We start from the raw sequence: 6,838 nt of genomic DNA on the forward strand, positions 1-6,838 counted from the left end.
GTGGGAGTTTGTGTGTGTGTGTGTGTGAAGGTGTGTATATTTGCGACATGTTGTCGGTGAAGGAATACGAGGGATTTGTTGTGTATTGGATTTATTTGATTGTACTGACTATGGTTTATGTTGATGAGGTGTGTCGGAGACGTGGGTGACAGTCATGAATGTTGGGTTGTTGTGTGTTTTTGGGTGTTGGTGAATATTGGTGATCGGTTTGATGCGGCATGGTATGTGAGTGAGGTCGATTATATATTTATATATATATATATAGATATGTATATGTGTGTGTGTGTCTGTTGTTGGTTTGTTGAGTGTTTGAATTTGTCTGTTAGTCGAGGTGATTGTTGTGCAAGAGCTCCACATTCCTGGTTGTTGTTCCATGGAATACTAATGACCTTGCGAAATGAATGTTCATCTGTGTTGTTGTGTCTGCCTCTGTGAAAGGGTGCGCGCACACACACAGACGTACATCCAGATAGATAGAGAGACGTCTGACGTTTGATTGTTTATTGCAGAGGATGTTTGCTGTGATGATGAGTGGTCGAATGTGTTGTGTGGTAGGTCATTTCGATGTCTGAGTGTGGTTGATGAGTCAGTTTGCGAATGGATATGGTGAGAGTGTTGTGTTGTGTTGTGTTGTTTGGTTTGTGATCGTCTAGCGCGATGTTGTTTGTATGATGTAGAGAGCAGTGTTGTTCGTATGATCATGCGATAGCTGGTGTCCGCGTGTCGCTACCGTTTTTGCTTTCTTGATGTGGTCGTTGTTTTTGGCTATCGGGATGAAGTAACTGAGCTCTGCTGGCTGGAACAACTGTTTGTCGTTGTCCTACCACGTCGGAGAGGTCGGTTGAAGAGCGGTGAGACTAAAAGCAAGAAACCCAAGGTCCGAAGGCGACGTCCTACTGCTGACTATAGAGAGGTGTGACAGTAGCATGAAGGCGATGCTGCCTTCCCACATTGTGGGTTGGGGTTATTAAAGGTCGACCCTAGAAATGGAGACCTCACCTTAGCTCACAGATTTCCGTTTCCGGCGGCAAGGCCCTTTGAAGAAGAGAGCTAACACGTGAAAAACATCCCACGAAAAGGCCGTGCGCGAACGGCCTCAAGTAGTTATCTCTTGGGCACTGCGGTCACGCTGTCGGGTCACTGAGACCGCCTCTAATTCAGGTACGTCCAGAAGGACCCGCCCTCGGTTTGGGCATCCGGGAAGTGATAACCGCCCTCTTACCTCTAACAGCACCCAAGATCACTTTATTCACAATCAACCTTCCTCTTTAATTCGTATTATTCCTCCTACATCGACTCGTAGGGGGTGACTTTAATGCTCAGAAAGGCATTTAGGTGGGTATTTTAGTATACCGGCACAGCGAACAGATAATGGTGATCGTCTGCTGCAACTGTGCTCAGACAATCGCTTATTTTTAGCAAACACAAATTTTAAGCATAAGGAGAGACATCGTCTAACATGGCGACCCCCTACACCAAACCAACGATGGACTCAAATAGACTATATTGCCATCAGTCATCGTTGGAGAGGGTCGGTAGAAGATTATCGCTCATTCTGGAGTACCTGCTTGGACTCCGACCATGCCCTAATGCGAGCACTCATCTGCTTGCGCCTCACTGGACGCAAAAAAGCCACATTAAAAAGACCCATTAGAACTGAGTTGAGTAACGAGAAAACCAAAAGTAGGTTCCAAGAACAACTGAGTTCACAATTAGGTAGTTCTGAAGACGAGGCTGACCCAGATGTTGCTTGGAAAGACATACAAGCAGCTGTGGAAACAGCAGTGACATCTATTAGCGACTTAAACCACAGAGTTACACAGAACCAGTGGATTTCTTCAAAGTCTATCACACTGATGGATTCTCGTAAACTCGTCCCATCAGGTTCCGAACGTGATGAAGAGCGACAACAAATCAGATCTAGGTTAAGAAAAAGTCTAAGAAACGACCGTGAGCAGTGGTGGGCAATGAAAGCGAAAGAGATGGAAAAGGCGGCGACTATAGGGAACACAAGACAGCTTTACAGACTAATAAAAGAAACTGGAATTAATAAGTCAAGTGTAAGTGAGATTATATCAGAAAAAGACGATACTCTCATCTGCTCCCAGTCCAGACGTTTAGAACGATGGGCGGAACATTTCAGAGAACAGTTCAACTGGCCTTCAGCTACTCTACAACTACCCTCCATTCCCAGACAGTGTGAATGGACCATTGAAGTAGGTCCCCCGACTCTAGATGAAGTTCAAAAGGCTATAGCTAATCTGAAACGAGGAAGGGCGGCTAGTCCAGATGCATTGGCTTCAGAGGTCTTTAAGGATGGTGGCTCAGTTTTAAAGATTAGGTTGACTAAAATTTTAGCTAAGATCTGGGAGTTAGACGTTATTCCATCTGACTGGTCACAATCACTTATCGTCCCAATATATAAGAGTGGGTCAAAATCATCCTGTGACAACCACAGAGGGATTAGTTTAACTAATATAATATCTAAAATACTAGCCTCGATAATTATCAGACGCCTAACTAAGACTCGTAAACTGCAAACACGAGAGAACCAAGCTGGTTTCAGACCTGGTCGTGGCTGCATCGACCACATATTCACCATTCGTCAGGTTCTCGAACATAAGCATACTTATCGGCGTCCGACAATGGTGGTCTTTCTCGATTTAAAAGCAGCATTTGACTCTGTAGACCGCAAGATTCTGTGTCAGTGTCTGTCATTGAAAGGCGTACCCCAGAAGTACATAAACCTTGTAAAGGCTCTTTACTCGAACACTACTAGTCGAGTCAGAGCTTATGGCGAACTGTCATCTACTTTTGCAACCTCAAGTGGTGTCCGTCAAGGCTGTCCACTTTCCCCATTTTTGTTTAACTTCATCATAGATCTACTGATGGAAATAACATTCTCGTCGACTGAGTTCTCGGGTATTGATCTCCTTCCAGGAGGTCCACTTATCGACTTAGAATACGCGGATGATATAGTCCTGTTTGGTGAAGACGCTGATAGAATACAGTCTCTTGGTAGCACTGAGCAACAATGCCAGAATGTTTGGAATGCGCTTCTCTCCCTCTAAATGCAAGTTGTTGCTTCAGGACTGGTCTGCGTCAACACCTGAACCTGAACTAAGGATAGGGAATGAAGTAGTCGAACGTGTTGGCAACTTCACTTATCTTGGAAGTCTGATCAGCATTCGGTTGATGTTTGCTCTTTGCGCTTTAGGAGATTTTCTTTTATTCTCTTTTAATGCACATGTCCGTGATATAGCTCCGTTTTTTTCATATTCTAAGTTTGATTTTTGTTGTTGTCTGATGTTGTCTTATGTAGGGTTTGTTTAGTTTTATCTATTTACTTAAGAAGATTTTGTTCGTTCTTCAGTTTTGGAATATCGTAGATTCTTAAGATAATCATATTTAGGTTTTTCTTCGTTTGTTCTTTTTTCGTTTGCTTTATTTCCGCATTTGAATCTTTAGTATACGGTAAATATTTTATGACTCTACGTTGTTGTCTCGCTCATAATATTTTCTTTCAATATTTTTGTTATTTACTTCTGTGCTTTAGTTTGTCACTTATCAGATGATCTGTGATGTGATGTCGATCTAATAGAATGAATTTATTTTTAGTTTACTTGATTGGCTTATTTCGCATCTGATTCTTTCATTGTAAATTTTTTGAACTTCATTAGCCATCTGTGTCTTTGTTATACTGCTTGTTCTTTTCTCTTGTTTTCCCTCTTTTTCAGAATTACGGTGCAATATTCAAAATGTTTCTGCGGAATATTTTTCATCACGTATCAGACTTATGTTGTGGACAAACTTGAATTAACATGGACTCCTCCACTTGTTACTTTTGATAGCTCTTTCTATTTGAAGTTTGCAATAGCAGTTTTCTGGAGAATTCTTACGGAAAAAGTCAATTGATACTTTTAAATCGGTTTTAAACTTGAAATTTTATGCATTTACTGTACTATTTTTTATTATAAAAAAGTTGATTTTATATTATTTCTCAACCACTACTATTCGTCCTATTCTAGTAGTCTTAAAAAACACTAATTTTTAGAAATTTTCGTAGTAGACTTTCAAACCATAAATAATGCGTGAGAACAGATTGAGTTACTTTTAGATCTGTGGTTGACAGTCTACTTTCCAAGAATCCTAATAGATTCAATTAAACAGGTACTTTTTCATTTTTAAGCCGTACGTAACAGATATTTAGTTTGGAATAAGCATGCGTGTTTAAAATGGTTTATCGTTTCAGATTGTTATTACAGTTAACCTTGGTATTAACTTCCAGTAATGTTTAGTAGGTCTAATTATTAAATAAATGATTTAGTTTGGATGTTATATACATTCAACAATAGCACTCTAAGCCCATAATTTCCACTTCTGCAAAACGCGTCAAAATGCGAACATTCGTACTATAATTACCAAACATTTCACTACACTTCACACTTAGCGTAAATACAGCGTCTCTACATAGATATGTTCGAAGCACTCCACAGGTGCAAATGCCTTCCTGTATGTAAACTTCTGTTGATTGATTCACGTGAATAAATACCCTCAGCGTAACTGCTTTTCATCGATATGATTCCGGTAACTCAAGTCCGTTTATGTTTTTTTTTAAAATTATGTTTACATTTTACTAATGGGAAGGCTATTTACCTGTATTTGAGCAATCTGTCGAGCTTCTTACTAGGACTCATTACATGCTAGTAACTTTTTTGAACCCAGTCAACTAAACGCCTATTTTCCTAACACAACACTATTTCACATAAAAAATAATATATAGGCTAAATTACCACACACGTTTGTATATTTTCTTTAAAGCCTATTAGTTTAGATGTGTTTGCTAGTAATATAATACGGAAATAAGACAAATATACACGCTTTATAAGTTTCAGTTACAATAGTCATTTGCACTGTTAGTACTTATCGAAATTTTATCTCACCTTAAATTGGTTACTGTAGTCTCTGATAATCTAAATATATAGTATTAATTAGAAATTGTGTTGAATTGTCCTAGTAAAAACAGTTGATTGATTTGTAAGATAAACTCACTATTATAAGATTCCGCAAACCAATAGATAAATTTTACTAGAATAACATTCAAGTGAAGTGTCATCGTGTTGAATTAATGAATTTTCCTTCACTTGGCCAAAGGTTTACCAAATAGTAAGTTACCAACATTCATATTGGTGAGATTGTAATTCAACTACATAATAACTACACAGATTTTTGAGGGGTTCTTTTTGTTTCAGGCAGTCAGTAACGACGTAGAACTTCGTAGGTACGTACATCAGTTCGAGTTACCATATCACATTAGCACAGAGATGCAATTGTCAATTCAAATCCCATAATGGTAGAGGTAGTAACAATATAAGCAGTAATCGGAAAGATCAAGGTTTGAAGATATTATTCAAGGAGTATAATCCAGTGAAGTAAATTTGGAAAGAGTAAAAAGAAAAGGCCATTCGGAATTCAGAAGATTAGAATTTGGGAGAACACAAATAGTGGATGCACCTGCGCCATCGTAAACGATTTTGAGCCATGTCATTCAAGGTCTCTAGCCATCGGTTGGCATCATCTCGCGGATCCCAACCAGGTAGTCTACACCTATAAATATGACTCAGTCCACTTGTCAGTGACTTCATGGACTTGTTCCATGTTTTGGTCTGGCCGCCCCTAGTTTTCTTCCAACCTACTCCTACATCATAAAACATCGCACGTCGAGGCATTCGGTGGTTGGACATACGTAACACGTGTCCTAGCCATCTCAACTGATGAAGTTTCACTACTTCATCAATTGATTTGCCATCCTTACCTAGTACCCGTTTCCTAACAACTGCGTTACTTACTCGATGGTCCCAGGATATACGAGCAATATTTCGAAGGCGCCTATGATTAAATACTAGTAACCTACGAATATCCTCTACTCTTACCGGCCATGTTTCACTGCCATAAAGAAGGACGGAACGAACTGCTGCGCAGTAAACCCGTCCTTTGGCTGATAGACGGATATCTCGCCTACGCCATAAATGACGCAAGTTGGCAAAAGCTAGTCGAGCCTCCTGTATCCGTGCTGAGATTTCGTCACACACCAGACCACAAGGGCTGATGAGACTTCCAAGATAAGTGAAACGGTCGACACGCTCAACTACTCCACTCCCTATCATTAGTTCAGGTGTCGATGCAACCCAATCGTGAAGCACATTTTGCATTTCGAGGGAGAGAATCGCATGTCGAACATGACTGCATTGTTGCTTAGAGTGGTCAGAAGACTGCATTTTGTCAGCATCTTCACCAAATGGACTTATGTCGTCGACATATTCTAAGTCAACAAGTGAACCTCCCGGTAGAAGTTCAACCCTTGGAAATTTAGATGAGGAAAGTGTTATCTCTAAAAGCAGGTCGACGACAAAGTTGAACAAGAATGGAGAGAGTGGACAGCCCGGACGAACACCACTTGAGGTAATCAATTCTGGTGACAGTTCGCCATAAGCTCTCACTCGACCAGTTGTGTTCGAGTACTTACTTACTTACTTACGCCTGTTACTCCCAATGGAGCATAGGCCACCGACCAGCATTCTCCAACCCACTCTGTCCTCCGCCTTCTTTTCTAATTCTATCCAATTCTTGTTCATTTTTCTCATGTCTATCTCCATTTCTCGGCGTAATGTGTTCTTTGGTCTTCCTCTTTTCCTTTGGCCTTGAGGATTCCATGTGAGGGCTTGTCTTGTGACGCAGTTGGGTGCTTTCCTCAATGTGTGTCCTATCCACTTCCAGCGCTTCTTCCTGATTTCTTCCTCCGCTGGGATCTGGTTTGTTCTCTCCCACAGTACGTTGT

The 6,838-nt window shown here is 40.5% G+C and overlaps 1 protein-coding gene across 1 annotated transcript in view; it reads left to right on the forward strand.

Moving 5' to 3' along the window:
- ZSWIM3_3 (Zinc finger, SWIM-type containing 3) overlaps window positions 1-6,578 on the forward strand; it is a gene marked incomplete at its 5' end in the record, with an annotated part of 44,487 nt that extends 37,909 nt beyond the window's left edge. Inside the window, one exon of the mRNA XM_051213258.1 lies at window positions 3,738-6,578. The remainder of the gene's footprint in view (window positions 1-3,737) is intronic.
- Window positions 6,579-6,838: the final 260 nt, after the last annotated feature.

Source organism: Schistosoma haematobium, chromosome 1 (genome assembly GCF_000699445.3).
Source record: "Schistosoma haematobium chromosome 1, whole genome shotgun sequence".
Lineage (NCBI taxonomy): Eukaryota > Metazoa > Platyhelminthes > Trematoda > Strigeidida > Schistosomatidae > Schistosoma > Schistosoma haematobium.